Source organism: Lissotriton helveticus, chromosome 12 (genome assembly GCF_964261635.1).
Source record: "Lissotriton helveticus chromosome 12, aLisHel1.1, whole genome shotgun sequence".
NCBI lineage: Eukaryota > Metazoa > Chordata > Amphibia > Caudata > Salamandridae > Lissotriton > Lissotriton helveticus.
This window is the reverse complement of record NC_136073.1, coordinates 782,497,537-782,520,561: the sequence shown is the minus strand read 5'-3', so window position 1 is coordinate 782,520,561 and position 23,025 is coordinate 782,497,537. Positions and strand designations below refer to the sequence as shown.

The following is a 23,025-nucleotide window of genomic DNA, read 5'->3' as shown; positions in this document are numbered from 1 at the left end:
GATCAGGAATTAGGGCGAATGAGATTGGGAACATCATTAGGCAGCTTAAAGCAGTGAAGGCACAGGGACCTAACTGGTTTCCAGCTAAATATTTTAAACTCCCTGGTAGTAAACTTGGGGAACCACTCCAAGAATTGCTGTACGAGGCAAAGAAAGTGAGAAGTATGCCTATAGATCTTGGGACAGCCACTATTGTGTTTCTCCATAAGTAAGGCAAACCGGTAGAGCAGTGAGCCTCTTACAGGTCTATCACCCTGTTAAACATTGAAGTCAAAATCTTAGCAAAGGTTCTAGCTGATCAGCGTATACAGTCATTGACAAATTGATAGTGGCCGACCAATCTGGCTTTATGCTGCTGAGGCCCAAGCAGCACGATTTCAGGAGGCTGTATGGTTGCCTGGCAAGATGGGGGTAATGGTGCTCAATGCAGAAAAGGCATTTGTCTCGGTAAAGTGGTGATTCCTAATGGCAACTTAGCAGAAGGTTTACTTTGGTCCTGAGTTCTCAGCATGGATAAAGCTACGAGAGACCAGTGGCAAGGGTATGAGTCAACTATACACTGTCCAGGGAATTTGAAAAGGGGAAGGAGAAAAGGCAGGGGTGCCCACTCTTTCCCCTGTTGTTTGTGCTAGCACTGAAATCATTTACCAACAGGGGGAGAGTGAACACCTAGATATATGGGATACGATGGAAGCCAGATTGGGAAGACCCAAGCTCCCTGTACACAGGTGATATTGTACTATACCTGACGACCCCGCTGCAGTCTGTTGTCAGAATAGTGGAAGTTCTGACCTTATCAGAGAATTTCCATGTTACGCATTAATTGATACGTCAGTGGTATTCCCGATCCCCCCATGGAGCCCCTCCTCCGACTGGCTGAGAGTGCCCCATCTGCTCGAAGCGGGAGGGGTTTCGATACTTGGGCATATACATAAAGCTAGACCTGTCTGAGTTCCAAAGACGTGATCTAGGAAAGGTCCTTGAAGAATACAGGGAAGAAGTGAGTCACTTTTGCAGTTTCCCCATCTCGCTGCTAGGTGAGGCAATCCTATGTAAGTAATAACGCTACCAAAATGTTATAGATTCTGCAAAACACGCTGGTTGAAGACCCCGACAACATCTTGTGAACTGTGGGCAGACTGACAAGACTGTTATTATGGGTTGGCGGTTCACTGAGATTGGCACTTGTGACCCTAACTAGGAACCCCTACAACGGGGGAATATCCATCCCCAATCTGAAGTTGTACTACTGGACAGTGCAACAGTTGGTAGTGAACAACTGGGTGTTAGCTGATCAGCAGGAGCCGGCACTAAGGGCCGATAGACATGATATGGACACTAGGAGGTATCCATCTTCTAGACTATAGCAAAGCGCGACCAGCCCGAGGTCAGTCCACAACAGACACAGTGTTCTGGATGTGGAAAAAAAACTGCAGATGCTGAGCTAGGAAAGGAAGAGTACACTAGACACAACCCCTGTAGAACTCCGACTTTCTAGCTGATTTGAAGGGGCTTGAGGGGTGGAGACAATGGGACGTGTTGGACAATTCCAAACTGGGAGACATGGGATGTGCTTTACAGAAAAAATACCAGGTAGCGGAATCTCGCAGATGAAGCACACTCTAGCATGTCACAGGGATAAACCACAAGAGGTGGGAAGAAAAACCCCTTAAGTCCAGAATCCTGGATACCCGCTTGCACAGGTTCTCCACTGAACACTGTTGGGCGCTAATCAGCCCACCCTGGACATGCTGAAGGGGAAATGGCAACGAGACCTAGGAAGGGCAATGCGAGGAGAATCATGACGATACCCCATGGAGGTTGCAATTAGGGCAGGATTTTGACTGGTATCATTCAAAATCCGCACCGAGCATACTTTACACGGACCAGGCTACTATATGGGGAGGACAGACAATGAATACTGCCTGACAGGCTCTGGCAAGAGCGGCCCACCGATTCATACCTTATGGAGCTGACCACGCATACAGCCATTCTGGCCCGGTTACAATACAGCACTAATAGTGGTTAGGAGAGATATTGTCAGATTGTGAGTAGCACAATAATTGTAGCACTGGAATAAAGACAGCACATGAACAGGTTCATGCTTGGGGAACTGTCTGTCTGCGGGGTACGGGGATGCCCTCTGAAGTTTCAGAAGGTTTGTGGTCCAAGAAGAGACTTTGAGATTTATTAATGAGCTCCTTCACTGGTAAAAGGACCCGAGATGGCTGAATAGAAATTGGAGCCTGGCCCGGTGGGAGCGGGGTTGAAAACTGGAAGGGAGGGTTAGGCACTTAAAGTCTTTACATGTCCTGACCCAGGTACGTGCCTTCACAACCGTCCATTGGAGAACATTGAATACGAATATATGTGATTCCAAGTGTCCGATCGAGTATTTGCGTTGTATTGCATTTGTTAATTGAAAGCATCTTAATAGAAACAGTTTTTTTTAATTCCACTGAACTTATTCCCACATGTAGTATACAGAGGTAGGCCCCTTAACAGATTGGCAAGTCCCTCAAGAAATGCTTATCATAAACTAAAACAAACGGTTACAATCAAAATGCAGTTTCAAGGATATTGAGAAATATACTTTGTATTGGCTATAGGATGTAAGGTGACCTCAGAGGGGAAGACCATGACCTCCTTTCTGTAAATCAGTAATTTCTAATAGATTCAATGTACAGCACCACAGACTGTTTTCCTGGTTGCATAATATGGCAACCAGAATCTATCTGGTCAGCAGACTTTTGAACCCTAAGACCCTCTGCTACTTTCAGAATCATAGCATGCCTCCCAGTTTTAGAATCTGGTCAATTCGCTTCAGGTTTAGAATTTTTTCATTCCGCTAATATCGGATTGCCGAATGCCTGTGAGTTTAAAAATCGTTTAATATCCATGAGCTTCCTAATTTGTAGCATGCTCAAATGTCCCACAGTCCATGAGTGAAGCAAGATAGCTGTTCAGTTTTAGGATTTTAGACTACTCACCAGTATCAGAATGAATGTGTTTCTCATCCATGGCTGGATACTATGTTTCAGATTTATTGCATAGCCTCTAATCTCAGGACCTCAATGTGCTCACCAGTTTCAGACTTGTGGCTTGCCCTCTGGGAGATGGATTTCCCCTCATTTAGAGGCTTGTGGCATGTCACTCAGTTTCTGAATTGTAACTGCTTCTTTAACCGCATCAATGCGGCGGCTTTTCCCGCTGTACGCGGCAATTTTAAAATTACCGCGTTACATGACGAGCTCAGCTCGTCATGAGCGCACGGCAGGTTACGCTCATGACGAGCTGAGCTCGTCATCAGCCCCGAAGGGATTAAAAGCATTACAACCATCACCTTGACCCGTTGGTGCGGCCATAGAAGGTACGTTTTCAAAAATTTCTGTGGCTGTTGTGCCAAGAAAACTAAGTAACATAGCTTTTTTCCTTTCTGCAGAAAACACATTTTCATCAATTCCAAATAAATAGTTCTCGAAAGTTTTAAACCATTTTTTCCAAATTAACTTTGGTTTACCTGGTACCTGTAAAATAATTGCAGGTTGATTACATAACTGCGAGCTAGCCATGACTTCTTCTATACACTAATAAACACTGCACAAGTGTAAGTTAAAAATGTATAAAAAAACTGAAACACCAAAACAACTAAAATGAGGAACAATTCTTGTGTAACTAAATTCACAATATGCACATCTTCAGTGTGCACATCACTGCGTAATCAGTTTGCAGTCCAACGACCAAGTTAGTGTGCATGTCACTGCTTGATGAAATCCAACCAAAAGGAGCGAGAAGAAAAAAATCCAAGATAATCTCCAATGTGCGTGTCACTGACTCGCAAAAAGCCTGGCGAAGTTTCACTTACGAGACAAGTGTGCGTATCACTGATATGGGCTGATACACACTGGTAATTAAACATTTACAGCCTGATTCATCAAGCCGAAATCGGCTCGCAAAGGGCCAGATTCTGAGAATCTGGCCCTTTGCAAGCGCTATTTTTGCATTTGGGATTCATCATCCCAAATGCAAAAATCGGTAATAGCGATTTCGCTATTTTGCGAGGAATTACATTTAAGGAATCTCTATTTGAGATTCCTTAAATGCAATTCATCATCCATTTAAAAATTGCGAATTCGCAATTTCGGCCCGCTATTTACCGCGAGGTCAAACCTCGTGGTAAATAGCGAAAACTTAGAAAAATGCTTTTAAAAGCATTTTTCTAAGTTGCATGTTGTGCGCAACACCTGTTTCAATTTGCATTTAAGGGGTGCTACAGGGTGTCCTTTGGACACCCCTGGCACCCTTTAAATCGCTATCTTATTTGCGATTAGCTAATTGCTAATCGCTAATCGCAAATAAGGAATACTCCCCATTCATTCCTATGGGCCTTTTGGCCCATAGGAATGAATGGGGAGTTATTCCTTATTTGCGATTAGCAATTTGCTAATCGCAAATAAGGAATGTGTAGGAATCGCAATTCTTTTTGCGATTCCTACATGAATCCCGTTTTGCGAGTCTGTAATAGCGATTCCTTATGAATCGCTATTATAGACTCGCAAAACGGGTCTTTGATGAATCAAGCTGTTAAACCTTTCCAATGACGAAGCTCCGGAACTCCTGAAGCCTTCCTGAATGATTCCAAAATGACTGTCAAAGAGCGTCGTGTACGTGCTCGTTTTCATGGGCAGTGGAGCTTGGAGCCAGATTCTACACCCCACGTAGCACGTCACGCAACGTCACAACAGCGCATCATCAAACCCTGTCACAGCCACGTGAGGCAGGCTCCTGAACAGGGTGCATGTGCAGACATCCACCCAGCACGAGATCTCAAGTGGCACAGTAGCGTGCAATCTCCAACCTCTTTAATGGAAAGCACTATCGTGACTCTCACAGTACTTTACTCAAATTGCCAGCAGATATATGTGACATCCAGCTGGATGTTTTAAAACATCAGTCTTTGCTGTCCACTGCTCACTCCTCACAATCTTCGTCAGCTAGTACTTCGACACAAATCTTGCTATTTGATCGCCTCACGATCTCTCTGCAACAAAATACATTAAAAGATAACTCCTACACAGTGGGCCAGCACTAGTAACTCGTCACCATTGTAAAGAAGCGAAGAAGTCAAAAATTATAAAATAAACTGTTTATTTAATTGCCAAATAATGGGCCCACTGGTGAGGATGAGATACACGTTGTAGTATGTGGTAAGTTGTCATTCTAGTGTTTTACTGTAGAATATAGATGATAGAATGTACACTAGTTGGTTCTGTGTTCTAGATATATAATTCCTTGTGTGGAATGTTAACTGCATGCGTGCAGCGGTTATTTTTGCGCTGTGCGAAAGCCGCGTTACATGACGAGCTGAGCTCGTCATGAGCATGCGAGCGGCGCAACTCATGACGAGCTCAGCTCGTCATGAGCACGGAAGTGGTTAAAGCAGAAGTTACGCTCTGGTTAGAGTCATGCTGATGTCCTGCGGGTTGGTAATAAAGACAAAGGATCAACTTTGAATGTTTCCAGATTATTTATTATACAACAGATACTACAGCAATTTGGCGACGAACTGGGATCGTTTTCTGCCAACCCTCGACCCACAGCATTTGGATTACTTTACTTCTCGTGTACGAGTGTTGCTGTACAGAGTTATTACCAATGTCATCGCTACATTTTTACTGACTCCTGAGGATCGAGTGAGTGCTTACTGCCTACGAAATCGGGTATAGAAATTTTGTTTGCAACTCGATTTCTTATTTTTTTTCATTTACCGTTGCTAGTTGCTTCAAACCGTTACCCGCATCCTTTGAACTTGCCTCGCACTCACCGTCATTACTCAGCATTCGCAGTCCCGCTCTTCCTCGAGCGTTCAGACATCTTCGTTCCATCTTGTGACGAGATGGCACACTCGCAAAGCATTCTGGGATTGCGACGCAGGTCACGTTTCGTGACCTTTACGTGCCACCATTTTGTTTCCTATTATCTGATGCATTTTTTGTTGCTTAGCAACGCTTCTACCGAATCGCATCATTTCGACATGGTAAAGCATCGTTCCTGTGTACTTAATTTTCAGCGGATTTGAACCTTTTTATCACAGCGCTTTATCCTGCAACTACTAAATTCTGGTTATTTATTCTTATAATTTATTCAGTTTTTTTTGTACTTGTGTATTGACAACATGGAAGGAAGTTCTGGAAGTGCTACTTCTCCTGCAAATGTCATTAACAACTTAATGGTGGGCATTAATTTTACATTTTCAAAGCTTTATTCGACATTTGTCATAAAAGCATTTCCTCCCTATCCACTATACAAATAAATACTACATCTAAAAAGTTAGATTAAAATACATTATTAAACATTTGACAGTCGAAAAACACTATGCAGTTAAAACTACTTGCTTATTTCATAAAAATCAAATAAAACAATTTCAGTTTATCTCATTAGTTACCAAAGTGCGGGTGCGAATTGTCCAGGCCCAACCAAGAAATTTTGCTACAGCAATTGCAAAGAGCGGCGAGCAGTCTGATTCTAGTATTCTGAGAGCAGTCGATTCGCTCCGAGTGCCAATATTTAGACAAACTGGGCGTAGCCATTTCCGCCGTGGATTGGCGTATAAGGGGCAACAGAACAACAGGTGGGAGATATGCTCCGTTTGGTCTTTACAAAAATAGCAGTACTCGTCCCGCGGTGGGCTCCAATGCTTCTTGAAAGCATTTACCGGCAGTGTTCCTACTCTGAATTGAAAGTATAACTTCCTGTCTCGTGGGCTTTCAATTATGTCCCAATAGGTTTCACATACTGGTACCATTTTAATATCCAGAAACCGGGCAGAAAGTTTAGCTATTTTCCCAGTACAGTAAATTGTGGAATACACCATCCCCCAATACATTTCTTTCAGTTTTGCTTTTGTCGGAAAGCAGCCCACATCCCTGTTGCCCCAAAGGTGGTCCAAATTTAGTTTTACCAGTAGGCCCCGGAGATCTTTCAACCAAACAATACAGTGGAACCGATCAGACTAAACAACATCTAACAATGCATCGGCGTAATGAGCCAACTCGGGGGTCACCATCAGTCGTCTCCAATACAACAATGGCCGTAATCGGGCAATATCATCAATACTTTTCCTACCCAGGTCTAACTTCAATGGAATTATGGGTGTACTTTGTGGTACCATTGTTAACCCTCGCAAAAATTAATTTTCCGCTACAACCAAGTCCTCCAAGTTTGATAAGCCCCAAAGTTCAGAACCATACAAACATGCGCTCAAGACCTTCATATTGTAAATTTCGAGTGCACAGTTTATAGGCTTTGTCAAGGAGGCTTTGTGTTTCATAGCCACCACACCTGATAACTGGCTGAACTTAAGTATTGCGGTATTAATGTGCGATTTCCATTTCATGTTGTTTTGGAGAATTATTCCTAAATAGGAAAAATCTTTCACTTCCTCAAGGGGGGTACCCTTGTACTTGATCACACCTTTAAATGTAGACTGTCGGTTCAAACACATAAATTTTGTCTTGGTTGTGTTCAGCTCAAGGCCCCGACTATCACAATAATCACCAAATAAGTTAACAGCCTTTTGAAGGCCGCTCGGTGTACGGGAAAGGATAAGCGTATCATCCGCAAACATGAGGACGGGGACATATGAGCCAGCTAAGATTGGGGCATCGTTAGGCAATTTTTTCAGATATTCCACAATACCATTGATATAAATCGAAAATAATGTAGTGGCCAGAACGCACCCTTGCCGTACCCCTCGTTCTACTGGAAATGAATCGGTCACTTCTCCTTGTGCTCCCCACCGAATTTTAGCGTAATTATTTTCATGGAGACGCACCAGAAGGGTGAGCAATTACGGACTTAAACCTACTTCAACCAAAGTTTTCCACAGCTTTTCTCGTGGCACCAGGTCAAAGGCTGATTTTAAGTCCACGAATACGGCATATAAAGTGCAGTTTTTCAAGGTTACATTTCTCCAGTAGATAGCGATGAAGTAGAATACCTGGTCTATTGAGCTAGTCAGTGGGCGAAACCCTGCTTGGTATGGCGACAGAATGTTGTTTTCCTCAATCCATGACTGAAGTTTATTCTGGACTAGTCGGCCCATCAGCTTCTGTGCTGTGTCTATCAAGCTGATCGGTCTATAATTTTTAGGAAGGGATTTATCGCCTTTTTTAAAGACGGGAATTATTTCAGCTCCTTTCCAGGTGGGAGGGACATCTCCTCCCATAGCCACTGCATTCGCCAGCCATGTAAAGTACAAACACCATGATTTCCTATCTGTTAGAAAGAGATCTGCCGGGATACCATCCATTCCAGGTGCTCTTCCCCCCGTTATACAATCCAAAGCAATGTTGACATCATTTTCATTGAATACTTTTTGTGTATAATAAACAGTTGGGGGGGGGGGGTGGGACTCAGTGAATTGTGTTTTGCTGCGGGCATACTGTGGCTCGAAAAACTCGATCCATTTGTCTTTTTCCACGTGATTTTGGGGTTGAGGAGCTGCCCCTCCCCTGTCCCATTTTACCGTGGACCAAAACAACTTAGAGTCCCTAGCTGCACATGCATGCTTCAGCTCACGCCAGTGTTCCTCGTCCCATCGTCTCTTAGCTTGCTTTTGGGTTAATCTATATAGGTCCCTTGCTTTCCTGACTGCGTCAGCCTTTCCATTTCTTAATTCGCTGCTCAAGTTTTGTCTTGCCAATCTACAACTCTTATCATACCAGCTCTGTTTCGGTGGTTGTATTTTACTCATATTTTACTCATAATTCGATTTACAGTTTTTAAGAAAAAGCCCTGCAATTTGCCAAAGAATTTTTTGTGGGCCTCTACCATATAGGCCTTAAACACACCAAAAGAGTTTCTCACCAATCCTGGTGAACCCGTTGTCAAATGGACAGAGTGGAAGGGGTATTTTCTAAATTATAGTGCTACTTTAGAAGATAATAGTTGGATTCTTTCTCCTGACAGAAAAAAAAGGATCCTCATGCACTGCTTTGGACCTGAAGGTTTAGGAGTTCATAACCAAATGCAAAAAGCTGAGAGAGCAGGTGATGTTGATGTTTTTAAATGTGCAATTTTAGATTTGGATAATTATTTTTCTCCTATTGTTTGCGTAGACATTTGTAGACGCACATTTTACAAAAGGAAGCAACAACCAAATGAATCAATTGAAGATTATATTTCTAGTTTAAAAACTCTTGTAATCCTTTGCAAATTTGGAGTACTTGATGACGACATGATAAGAGATCAACTAGTTATTTGTCAAACAAATAAAAGTATTCTAGACAAGCTATGGATTGAAGGAGACTCATGTCTTAAAGATATTACTATGTTAATTAAAAAGGCTGAACTTTCTGAAAGAAGTGCAAAGGTTATTTTAGTCAGTACAGAAAAACTGTCGTTCAGCTTGGTTTCGTCCAAGTCTAAAGGAAAGTCTAACTTTACTGCTCCTGTAGAAAAACTTACTTTGAACCACAAGTTTTCAGACAATAGTGCACCTAAATATCATGGAAGTGCTTCTAATTTTGCATGTTATAGATGTGGTAGCACTAAGCATAATGCTAGTTCAGACAAATGTTATGCCAGAACTTCAAAATGTCTTAATTGTAGTATTGTTGGACATCTCGCGAAAGTTTGTAGAAGAAAAAAGAATAATAAGAAATTTAACCAAGTTGCTTGTCTCACTGAGAATTCAGATTCTTCTGAAGTTGATGCAGAGGATTTTGAAAGATCTCATTTAGGTTCCACCTCCACTTCTAATATGAAAAACGTTGTTCTTAATATCACTGACACTGAAAAATGTAAACCTTTGTGCATTATTAATTTTGGAGGAATTCCTTTACAAGTTGCCGCTGATTCTGGATCTCCATTCACTATCATTGCTCGTTCCATCTGGGATGACAAGTTTGTGAATGTTTTAGGTCCACATTTAGAGCCTACGGATATAAATCCAGAGAGCTTTACTGGAGAAAAGATAAATATGTTAGGTTTTCATTTACTAACTTTTCAATTTAAAGGGAGACAAGCATTATGTAAACTGTATGTAGCTTTTGATGGTCCTTCAGTTCTAGGGTGGAAGGACCAGAGAATTGTGGTCTGATACGCATGTAAAGCGCTCTGATACCTCCGGGTCTAGCCAGCGCTATATAAACCTTTAAAATAATAAATAGTCCAGAACAAGTATTAGTAGCGTGTGATAGCGAGGAAACTAAGAAATGGGTTTTAGATGAGTTTAAAGAAGTGTTTAATGGAAAAATTGGTAAACTTTTTTTTATAAATCTTTTTATTGTTATAAAAACGAAAAACAATAAGAGCCTATCAAGTGCAATGCAGTCCAACACATACAAGGAATTGAACAATTGAAAGGTCGCAATATCGGCAGTCGTTGAAGCAGGACACTGAGACTTTAACACACATTTGACGAATCAGGATTATAAAACTAGCGGAGTTAGCCTATATCAATGCATGCCGCCCACAGGCCCCTCCACCCACAAAATCAGGATATCAAAGATCATTGCGCCCCTCGATACTAAGATCGTAAACAGGATAAAGTACGGACATTTGTTTGCAAAAACGGACAAATCAAAATAATAGAGCTTGCATCGGCACCTTAATACTAAAAACAGAATCAGGATATCCAGTAAATAAAGAAATAAAATAAAATTAAAAATGCAACGTGCGCAACACCCCACCCCCCACCCTGCACCCCTGCATGTAGCTTACACCAATCCCCAACTAGCAGTGTGCATGTCGCTCCATCTAATCTACAAATACTAAAAGAAGTAAGTGGAGGCGGGCCTTCGCACAGGCTCCCGGCCTCTCCCCCCTCCCCCCGCCAGGTCTAAGCCTCCCCCTATTACGGATATATTATCATTTCACTATCAAGCGAAATTCGGGGGATACATTACTCGCCTACACTGCCTCCCGGTACCAACATTATAAAGTGAATCCCGCACTACCACCATTTGAATGAAGTCTTGAAACGATAGGCCGTTCTCAGCCTTGACCCGTTCCATCAGTTACACGAATGTTCTAAAAATTGGTAAACTTAAAGGTTTCACCCATCTTATTAAGTCCAGTCCTCTGCTATTCCCAACATTCACAAGGTACGCAATATTCCGTTGATTGCTTGAGAAGAGGTCAAACTTGAATTAAAAAAAATTACAGGATGCAGGTATTATCGAGCCTATTGAGGCTTCTGAGTGGATTTCTTCGTTGGTCGTCGCTAGATCGGCCAACGGAAAAATTTGTTTGTGTTGATCTGAGAAGTCTTAATGAGAACATTATAGTGGGTCAATATCCTCTTCCGAAGATTGATGAAATGCTTTCTATGACCAGAGGTTCTAATTGGTTTTCCACTATAGATCTCTCCGCGGCTTATCACCAAATTGCCCTACACCCGTCCTGCAGAAATGTCACTTCTTTTTGTACCCCTTTTGGTTGTTACCAGTTTCGCAGAATGCCTTTTGGTTTGGCTTTTGCGGCTGCTGTATTTCAGAGGTTAATGACTCAATTATTTGGTGATATGCCGGGGGTTATTTTCTTTCAGGACGATATTCTCGTAATGAGTCATGATAAACCTGAACATGATGACAGATTAAGAAAAGTTTTGCAGATTTTAACGTCCAATGGTTTGACTGGTAAAATTTCAAAATGCAAATTTGCTGAACGCAGTGTAACTTATTTAGGTCATGAGGTAAGCCATAATGGTATTAAACCCAAATCTAAACTTATCAGTGCTATTGTTGATGCTCCTTCTCCTGCGAACAAGGATGATCTGCGATCATTCTTAGGATTAGCGGAATTTTATTCCAAATTTGTCGAGAATTTTTCCAGAGAAGAACCATCCTATGAGGCTACTGTTAAAAAAATAAAGTCCGTTTTGATTGGTCTGCTGAATGCCAGCAATCGTTTCAAGTTATTAAAAGTCCTATCAGTGAAGCCCCCTATTTACAAGGTTTTGATCCATTAGCTATCACTTTTGTTACCTCTGACGCGAGCTTGAATGGTTTGGATGCTGTGCTCACTCAGATTGATGGAGATCATAATGAAGTTGTTATTGCTTTTGCGTCTAGATCGTTGTCTCCCTCAGAAGAAAAGTATTCGGTAATAGAAAGAGAGACTTTATCTTGTGTATGGGCCATGGAAAATTTTAGACGTTTTTTATGGGGCAGCCATTTTGTCTTAAGATCAGATCATAAACCTTAAACTAAACTTCTTACTACGGAAGGTTTAGCTAAAGCCACTTCTAGAATTGCCAGATTTCAATGCGACGTCAAGATTTTCTGTACACTGTTAGATATGTTCTGGAGTAAAAAATAGAACAGCTGATTTTCTAAGCAGAATGCCTTTACCTTTGACTGAAATAGACTGCAATTCATGGGGTGAGTTGTCTGTTGCCAGTGTTTCTTATGTTGATGTGTTACAAGGTAGTATTGAACGTTTGGAGTGGATAAATGCTGAAACTGAGGATATTACTCCTCTTGATGTTAAATCCATAGTCATTAAAGGTTGGTCTGATTTTGATAGAAAGCATCTTACTGATGAACTTGGAGGATTCTGGGAAATGAGCAATGAATTGAGTGTTGATGGTCAATTTCTGTTGAGGGGTGATAAAGTAGTCCCCCCCCACCATTACCTTAAGAAAAGAAATAATTTGTTTATTTCATGATGGTCATTCTGGCATTACCCGTACTAAGCAGAGACTCAAAGCGTTGTATTGGTGGCCTGGTGCAGATACTGCAGTGCAGCGTTTTGTTAGAGATTGTGTCAATTGTGAAGTTGCAGATAAATCTCATAAGACTTTCGATCCACCTTTTTTCCACTACATTGTCCGAATTCTCCTTGGGTTGAGGTTGCTTTGGATTTCATGGGACAGATTTCCTGGCAAGATGGTTCTACCAAGTACATTATTGTCCCCGTTGATCTATTTTCAAAATGGTTTGAATTGAGTATTGTTGAGAGTGTACATTTTCTTACTGTTATCAAGTTTTTGGATGCTGTGTTTCTTAGGGAAGGTTTTCCTGCATCAGTCCTCACTGACAATGGAGTTCAGTTTAAATCAAATGAAATGATTCAATATTTAAGCTCTTCTCGTATTAAACAAACATTTTCTGCACTTTATAATCCCAGTGGGAATAGTGTCGTAGAAATAATTAATAGAACTATTAAAGGGATTATCCAACTTTCCAATAAATCTAATTTATCTTGGGAAAATGAGTTGATGAAAATGATTTGGTCCTACAGGGTAACCAGTCATTTCTCTCTTGGTTGCTGTCCTTTCTCTATCCTGAGAGGTAGGATTCCATTTTCAAAGGAGAATCCTAGTTGGATGAATAAAGGCAAGTGTGTTCATTGTGATTGCATTAAACATCACAATAAAATGTCTCAATCTGAAAGTAAAGCTTATTTTGATAAGAAGCATGGTGGCAAACAAACTAATCTTTCTGCTGGTCAATGGGTTCGTGTCAAATTAGCACAAAAAAAACTCCCAAAGGAGTTAGTAGGTTTAGCGAACCTCCTCAAGTTGTTAAAGTGAATAATAATACTGTTATTCTTGACAATGGTGAAGTATGGCATAAGAGTCGTTTAGTCTTCACTAAAAATGTTTTTCAGACTTTATCTGATGTTGCTTCTCCTCAAAAAGACTATTGGTGGTTATTGGATTGTGATTTGTGTTCAAGTTCCAATGATTTTTCTTCTTCAGGTTCTCAATCTGTAGCACAAGGAAACTCTCTACCAATTCTTGTTGAAGGAACTTCCTCAGATTCTGAAGTTATTTCACAAGATACTGCTCAACATGTTATTGTTCAATCTCCCTTAGCTGTTGATGAGCGGAAACCCTCTAGTGGGAGAATTATTAAGAAACCTTCTCGTCTTAATGATTATGTTTGTGAATAAAAGATTTTTTTCTCATTTGAATAGGAAGATGTGTAGTATGTGGTAAGTTGTCATTCTAGTGTTTTACTGTAGAATATAGATGATAGAATGTACACTAGTTGGGTCTATGCTCTAGATATATAATTCCTTGTGTGTAATGTTAAAGCAAAAGTTACGCTCTGGCTAGAGTCATGCTGATGTCCTGCGGGTTGGTAATAAAGACAAAGGATCAACTTTGTCTGGAAACTTTGAATGTTTCCAGATTATTTACTATACAACAGATACTACCACCAGATCCAACCGATTCACTCTCGCATTCCTAATGACATCACCATTGACATAGTGATAATTCCATTACAGTACATTCCAATCACATACTGAATACCTATTATAAGACAACAAGTACCCATACCCCAGGTAGGGTACAGATTGACAGGGTGGGAGAGAAGGAGGGTCTCTGAGTGGGAGAACGGAATTGTTATGATCTGCTCACATGGTAGCACTACTGAGGAATCAGCCTCTTCCCTTGTCTTTGTTACCTAGGAGTTGGAACAATGACAAGGTCAGTAATGACATCATAGAGCATCATGCACTGGGTGCAAGGAATGGTTGGAGTGTATACAGATGTCTCGTGTGAGAGACATGGTGGAACTGATATGGTAAGAGGGGAAAAGGGTGAGAGATCAAGCCTACTGAGTTATAGCGTAAAGGCAAAGGAGCGGGCAGAGAGATGGGTTGAGAGCGAAAGCGTACCGAATGATGAAACAAGAAAAGGGAACAAAGCACTAGAATACAAGGAGAATTCATCAAGAACAAAAACACAGATGTGTACACATTCAGACAGGGGCAGTGCTGGGCGGGGAAAGAGGGGTCATAATTTGCAGACCGTGTGAAGACAGTCAAACCAGGGGTGAGTATGTATGGAGGTAGGAGCAGAAAGAAGTAGCGGAGAGACCTAAAGAACAGCGTGAAGATAGGTAAAAGAGGAGACGGGTTAATATGAGTGAAGAATAAAGACGAACAATGTACGTGAGTTAGAGAAGTGGGATGTGTTGTGTGTGGAAGAGGGAGAGACACTAGTGGTAAGCTGCAATGAGTCTCAAGTGAGAAGAGACATTCGTTTGAGAGTGGAGGAGAGAGAACCTGTGTGTGAAGGTGATGATGATACTTTTCAGTGGACTAACAAAAGTATTTAATAAAGATTAGGGCTATTTGGATAAGCGTCCTGGTAAGGATTTAGCTATTGTTTATGTTGTAAGTGCAGTGACACAGAGGCCCAATGTGAGGGGGACGCTCCACCTCATTATGGCTGGCATGTGCTCCCTAACCGCTCTGGCTTGGAGGCCATTTTACTGAAGACTTGGCTTTTCCTTTGAGTATGCTGCGATGTCCGTCTCGGTTATTGCCATAGCGCTGGCATGCCCCTGGGTAGCTTTGCGCTTAACAATTGCTGTTTTTATTTCATTTCATCTCATTCACATTAGGGCCCATTGCACCATTTCTGCGACCTCCTTTCTAGGGTGTGTGGAGGTTAGGAGAAGGCATTTGTATCTGAGAAGCTGTGCAGATGGGATGTGTGTTTGAGTTATTCCAGTACTAGGCAGATGCTATGAGCTGGGGCGTGTGGCTCAGTGGACTAATGCGCCCACTGTAGGGGCCTGTGTTCGACCTCATCGTCACAGCTTCAAATCTTGGCGGGACCATTCAGTCTTTCATCCTTCTGCGGTCGATAACATGAGTACCACTCAGTTGGGTAAGAAAAGACTCTGTTATTAACGGCCAAGAGGCATGGGGTGAATGTGCGCTTTACAAATGCACGTTATGTGAGCGAAAGAAGCCCTTGGTTAAAAGTTCATCCTCAGTGTGAGTGAAAGATGCTTGCCGTGGAGATACTGAAAGAAAATTGTAAATGAGCCCCTGTTAGATCTGCTGATGAGGTATTAATGCTGTGGGTGAGAAGCCATCCCTCAGCTTTCTTGATGCTATGAGGTTGGTCTGAATAAGTTAAGTTGTACAATTGGTGTGCACATGGAATGAAAGAGCTGTGCTGGTGCTGTTTGGATGGTGTGACTTGAAAAGTGGTGTTATGTTTTTCATTGGGGCTTTTTTAAAGTATCAACTCATGCCTTCCTGGGAATTACTCAAACTGCAAAAAACTAATGTTAATGAGAGCATGTTGCATTTACCCAGTTTGGTCTGTCGCTGAGCGTTCTGTAAAGCAATGCGTTGTCGTGTTTTAATAAATATCACTCTCTCTGCCTCCTCAAAGTCTGGAATATGTTTAATAACTGAAAGCATGGAAAGTAGTAACCAGGAAATCCACCTATGTAACTTCATCCTCACAAAGTTATTGAATACATAATGCTAACCCGCCTGGACATTGCATTATTTTTGTACACCTTCTTCACATAGGCAAGCGAAAGAGTCACATGATCAAGAAGGAAACCCCAGATAACACGAGCTGGGGCAGGTGAACCCCGGTCTGCTGAGAAAATGGTGGAAAGGACCGTGAAGAAGGGATATACTGCAGAATCTTCTCTTCTTAGCTAACTGGACTCCAACTTGTTCGCCTACGAGTGCCAAAGTGAATACCAGGCCTAGGACCTCAAAGGTGAGAAGGCCGGCACATCTTGGTATACCACAAGAATGTATTGTAAATACGATTCCAAAACAGCTTGGCTGATGCTAAGCCCCATTCTAATAAATGTACTACTATTCGTACGTGTACAGCCGTAAGGGAGCGTTCTACAAACCGTTGGATTTTTTTTTTTAGGCGGGTCGTTGGCATTTAAGAGACCTTATCAGATAGAGAAATTCCGTAGGTATGCAATTTTCTTTTTTTTGTATGAAAATAGAATTTTACTTTGGAAAGCGGAGACACCGGGCACAGTGTATTTTACATTAGGATGGCATGTCAACTCTAGACTACATTGATTACACATGCATTAAAGACACAAATGCTAACCAAGGAAAAACATAAACAGTTTATTATTTTCTTATTAATATTCTTATCTCTTTTTAGATTTAAAAAAATAATAATATATAGACCAAGATAAATATATTTACAGTCTTAATACTCCTTTATGAGCCACATGTATTATCTTCGTTTTACAGTTGGTGCATTTCATATCTTTTCATAACTCTACATTTCAAGTAGCAAGATTGTCAGCATTTTAAATCATTGGTACACACATCATTTTGTTTTCAACTTTACTCAAAAGAAGTGTACATTAAAATACATAAATCACAAGAAACTTAATGCACAGAGACTGGCGGCTTGTTGACAAACAACGCGTTTCGGCTAGGCCTTCGTCAGAACTCAGTCACAGTGATTACTCATAGGTGTCTAGGTAACACTGTCCTCGAGTAATATGAGACATGTTATGTCTCTAAACTGGATGTGTGATGGCTTCTCTTTAAGACTTCTTTATATGCCACTATATAAATAATATTGCGATGCAGCTACAGGTACACCTCGTCAGGATGGTATCAGTAAGTCTTCCTTCCTCTTGACTGGTGCTCAGCATGTTCCTGCCGAGTGGTTGCTCATTATTGATGTATGCGTTAATTAAGTAGCAACAGCGACGGTTACCACTGTCCTGGGTGCGTTGGGTTTAACTTTGCACTACTAAAGTATATTTAGCGAGGGGTCAGGATCAATCTATATATATAAAAACGAAAGTATGTCTGTTTGTCCTTTATGCATTACTACACCATTCATCCGATCGCCATGAAACTTTAAGAAGTTGTTGAGTACACTCCCGCGAAGGTTTCTGGCAAAAAAAAAAAAGTTAAATATCGGCCCACCAGGGCCCTCATAATCTTTCCAATACTGAACGTTTACAGTTTACGGTGCAACTCACGTTTGCAATGACCATCAACAAAGCACAAGGACAATCGTTGCAAGTGTGTGGTCTAGATTTGGAGAATCCGTGCTTCTCACATGGACAACTGTATGTGGCCAGCTCACACGTCAGAAAACCTTCTGATTTATGTGTCTGCACCGGATGGAAAAACAAAAAATACCGTGTATCCAAAAGCACTCGAATAAATAAACAGAATTCAAACAACACTTTAAAATGTTTTCCGTATTAAAATGAATACGTTTCAATAAAAATGACACAATTTAAATTGAATGTTATCATAACAAGTTTCCTTAAATTTCATTTCTTCTGAGATCGCAGCAACGTGCGACAGGTAAGCTAGTTCTCTATATAAGTCATAATCATGTGCCGATACTCTATAATCTGGCATCCATGCTCCCTGCTTTCCCAACGTGGCGTTGCGAATGGTCTTGTATGACCTAACTTGCTATTACCTAATTGGTAAGAGCAAATTAGGTAATGCAAAGACAATGGTGCCCTGGGCCCTAAGGCCCCTTGAAGAGCCCCATAAAAAACAAAGTAGCACATGTAAAGCACACTGCGCTACATGGCACTTTGAAAAATGCAGTTTTGTGCATTTTTCAGGGTTTGTAATAGCGTTTACTAAATGCAAAATTCCCATTTACGAAAGTCTTCTTACATGTGCATTAGGGATTCTCAAATTGCAATTCCCTATTTGTATTCACAGTTTAGGTAATCGCTAAAAAATATGATTACCTAAATTGCCAAAGCCTTTCATACATTCAGAAAGGCCATTTTGCATTCGGAAACGGGCACATTTTATTTGCAGTTTCCAAATGCAAAATACTTTGATAAATGTGGCCATAATCTTTATTAGTTTTTTGCAAAAACAAACTAAGAGTATGGTAAAGCAAGTAAAAAAGTAACAAATTGTGCCATGCCACAAAATCATCAGTAGTGTCATAATACATTACCCCCAGGTCCCTCCGTCCTCGACACCTTCACTACTAATGAGATGGATCCATCTCCTGACAGAAAAAAAGAAAAGAAGGAATGCTGGACCTACCCCCACCCTTCCCCCCCTCCCGCCGGGAGTACAAAAGGGTACAGGTCCCAGCATTCCCTCTGTTCTTTTTTTCTGTCATTCTGACAGTTGGATTGGAAGCGCGAGGAGCTTGAAGACGCTCCCGCGCTGGACTTACTTTTCGGTTTGTTTTCTGGATTCCTGGGCCTCTCCCCCCCTGCCTGGCTTGGGGGGAGTGGCGGGGGGGCTGATCGCGCTTCTGGTGGCCGCGCGTGGTCTCTTGGTCCCGCGTGGGCTCGGCGCTCGCCCGATGGCCGCCCCTCCTGGTCTGCCGGGCTTACTGGGGGGCGTGGCCTCCTGTCTGTTACCGGATTGGCTGCCACGGGGTGATGACTTCCGGTTTCCGCTGCCTGACTTCTGTCCTGGTGGGGTCAGGCGCTGCTGTCCCGGCGGTTTTCTCGAGGGTTTAAAACTCGGGGCAGTGGTGAGTACCGCATAGCGATTTTTTGTTCTTTCTGCTGCTTTGTGCTTCTTCTAACGTGCTGTGGGTGTTTTCTACACTTTCGAGGATGGGCAAATGTTCGAGGAAGAGGCGACATAGGGAGAGGTCTTCTTCTTCTTCCTCCAGTTCCTCACGCTCTCCTTCTCCTGCCAGGTCCCGGCGTCGTGGTGGGGGTGATGATGCGCGCTTGAAGCGCTTGATTCGTGAGACCATCACTGAGATGGGTGCTGGCAGGGCTCGTGGCAAGGGGGCGGCCTCTGCTCCTGTGTCGTCTGATTCCTCTGCTGATGAGTCGGCGGTGGCTGGGGATTCTGATCTCAAGGGGAAGTATGTTGACAAGGACGCTCTGCCTGAGATTCTGCAGCATGTCAAGGAGAACTTGGGTTTCACGGATGTGGCGACTCCCAGTACGTCTGGTGGTTCTTTGCTGCGGCAGTTCCAGAGTTCTGCCACGGTGGATGTCCCTGTGCACCCCTTTATTAAGGATGTTCTGAAGCGAGAGTGGGCTGATCCAGATCGTATTCTGGTTCCCCGATTTATGGCCCGCCTTTACCCCCTGCAGGATATGGCTACGGAGCTCCCGGACTCGATCCCCGTTGACTCCTTTGTGGCTAGTTTGGTGGGTTGCACTTCCTTGTCGGAGGACGCTGTACTGAAGGACCCTGTGGACAAGAAGGCCGATGGTGCTCTCAAGAAGGTGTATGCTGGCTCCCATCTGGCCTTGAGGGCTGGTGTTTATGGTACTTATGTGGCGCAATCTCTGATTTCTGACATTAAGTCCCTCTATCGGTCGATGGATGATGCCACGGACTGTTCTACTCTTCTTGGCCAGATTGAGCGCCAGGTGGAGCTTCTTTCTGACGTCTCTTTTGACGTGGTGCGGGGGGCTGCCCTCTCTGGTGGTGCTTGTGTGGCAGCTCGCCGCAGTCTTGTTCTGAAAGACTGGAAGACTGACTCTGCGCAGAAGGCTTGTGCTTTGTGTTTGCCCTTCCAAGGTTCTATGCTGTTTGGTGGGGAGTTGGAGGACAAGTTGCACAAACTATTTAAGGAAAAGAAGCACTCTTCTTCTTTTAAGGCTTCTCCTGCTGCTCCTGCTCCCTTTAAGCCTAAGCCTTTCTTCCGCCCTTCCTCTCGTAGGCAGTTTCGGAAGGGCCAGGGAAGGTTTGCTTCTGGTCGGGGTCGGGATCGTAAGGCTAGGTCCCCTCCTCCTGCTAAGCCTCGTTCCTGACTCTTTGGCTGTGGTTCCTGGGTTGTTGGTAGGAGGGCGGCTGCGCTTCTTCCTGGATGCCTGGGTTCAGTCCTGTTCAGACGCTTGGGTGTTGGACGTCCTGCGCGAGGGTTATGTGGTGGAGTTCTCTGTTCCCCCTCCAGACTCCGGTGTCTGCCCAACTCCCTTGCCTGCTTGCCGGTCCAAAAGGAGTCCTCTCTCTCAAGGGGTGGAGGCTCTTCTTCTAAAGGGGGCCATTCAGGAGGTCCCTCCGGTGGAGGTGGGGTCGGGCTTTTATTCCCTGATCTTTCTTGTGCCCAAGGTTACGGGGGGTTACCGCCTGGTTCTGGATTTGAGAGTTATGAACCGGTGGGTTCTGAAAATTCCCTTTCGCATGGAAACTCTGCAGCGGGTGATTCCTTTGGTGCTTCCAGGTCACTTCATGTGTACCCTGGATTTGCAGGATACCTACTACCACGTCCCGGTGCATCCTCGGTCCCGTCGCTTCCTGCGGTTTTGTGTTCAGGGGCGTCACTTCCAGTTCCGTGTGTTGCCCTTCGGTCTGAGGTCTGCCCCGAGGGTCTTTACGAAGGTGGTGGCTCCTTTGGTCGCTTGGCTTCATCTCCAGGGGGTGATGGTGTATCCCTACCTGGACGATTGGTTAATCCATGCTCCGTCCAGGGTCCTGTTATTGGAGGCCAGGGAGGTGGTTTGCTCTGCGTTGAGTCCGCACGGGTTTCTGATCAACTTCCCGAAGTGTCAGTTGTCCCCGTCTCAGGACTTGGTGTTCATTGGGGCCCGGTTTCGTACGAACCTCAACCGTGTGTTCCTGCCTGTCCCTCGTATCCGGACCCTGGTGTCTCTGGCCCGGCTGTTTCGGGCGGGGGTTGTTTTCCGGTGCGCCTCTGGTTGAGGCTTATGGGTCTGATGGCGGCGACGGTTTTTACGGTGGCTTGGGCTCGGTTCCATCTGCGCCCTCTGTGGGGTTATCTTCTGTCCCACTGGAATCCTGTGTCTGGGAATCTGAAGTTCCAGCTGTCGGTTTCTCCTGTGGTTCTCCCGGCTCTCCTTTGGTGGTCCACGCGGTTGCATCTGTCCCGGGGTCTCCCTCTGCAGCCTTCCCCTTCTCTGGTCTTGACGACGGATGCCAGCTCTCTGGGTTGGGGGGCGACTTTAGGGTCTCGGTCCCTTCAGGGTCGCTGGTCCGTTCTGGAGTATCGTCGTTCGTCCAATTGGCGGGAGCTATCGGCTGTTTGTCGTGCTGTGATGGGGTTTCGGTCCCTGCTTCTGGGTCACAACGTTTTGGTTCGGTCGGACAATGCGGTGACCGTGGCGTATCTGAACCATCAGGGTGGGGTCCGTTCGGCCTCCCTGAATGCTGTGGTGGTTCCCCTGTTCTGTTGGGCGGAGGGTCACCTTCTGTCTCTGACGCCGGTTCACATTCGGGGAGTGGACAACTTTGTGGCGGATGCCCTGAGTCGCTGCTTTCCGGGGTCTTTGGAGTTGTCTCTCACCCGGGCTGCGTTTCAGCTTGTGTGCGAGAGGTTTGGGCGTCCCTTTCTGGACCTCTTTGCCTCCCGGCAGAATGCTCAGCTTCCTCGCTTCTGCTCCCGGTTTCGGCAGGAGGGTTGTTGGGGGGTGGATGCCCTGTCGATCCCTTGGCCGTCTCGCCTGCTTTATGCCTTTCCTCCCCTGGCGCTGATTCCTCGGTTTCTGGCGCGCCTGTGCCTGGAGTCTCGGGAGGTGGTTGTGGTCCTGCCCTTTTGGCCTCGGAGGTCTTGGTTTTCGACGGTTTGTCTGCTGGCGGTCCGGGGCCCTTGGTTTCTCCCCCTGTCCCCGTCTCCCCTGCGTTCGTCTCCGTCCCTGTCTCTTCTCCGGTTGCGGCTGTCGGTGTGGAGGTTGAGAGGCAGGGGTGGCGGCGACGTGGCTTCCCGGAGCATTTAGCTGTGGCTCTTCAGGGTTCCCGTAGGCCTTCTACCCTCCGGTCTTATGATCGTCATTGGGGTAATTTCTCTCGTTGGTGTGCGGAGCTGGGCCTTTCCCCTTTATGTCCCTTACAGGCTGTGCTTCAGTTTTTGTGGGATGGTTTCGAGAAGGGTTGGGCTGTGTCCACTTTGCGTGCGCAGTGGGCGGCTGTGAGGGCGTTCCGTTCCCCTTGGGGTACCCTGTCGGATGATGAGGACTTGGTTTCTCGTCTCCTGCGTGGTTTTTCCCTTTCTCGTCCTGTGTCCAGGCCTTCTTTTCCTTTGTGGGATTTGCCTTTGGTCCTTCGGGTTTTACTTGGTCCTCCTTTTGAGCCCTTGTCGGACGTGGACTTAAAGTTTGTCACCTTGAAGGTTGTGTTTCTGGTGGCCATCACCTCTGCTAGGCGCCTTGGTGAGTTGGGGGCCTTGATGGCGCGTGAGCCCTTATTGTCCTTTTCGGAGGATGGGGTGGTTCTTCGCCTTGACTCCTCCTTCGTTCCTAAGGTCGCGTCTCAGTTTCACCGATCCCAGGAGTTGGTCTTGTCTGCTTTGGGCCCTGGTTTTGATTCCCCGGGGGGTACTTGTTGGTCCTTGCTGGATGT

General features: G+C 44.2%; 1 protein-coding gene across 3 annotated transcripts in view; it reads left to right on the top strand.

Annotated features, from left to right (window-relative positions):
- The window catches only part of LOC144797647 (protein S100-A16-like), a 119,068-nt gene that overhangs the window by 44,108 nt on the left and 51,935 nt on the right, over positions 1-23,025 (top strand). Inside the window, exon 2 of one of the 3 annotated variants that reach the window (XM_078668351.1) lies at positions 16,294-16,492. The exons of the other annotated variants lie outside the window; for them this stretch is intronic. The gene's annotated coding sequence lies outside the window, so the exon portion shown is untranslated. The remainder of the gene's footprint in view (positions 1-16,293; positions 16,493-23,025) is intronic. 3 annotated transcript variants of the gene reach the window in all.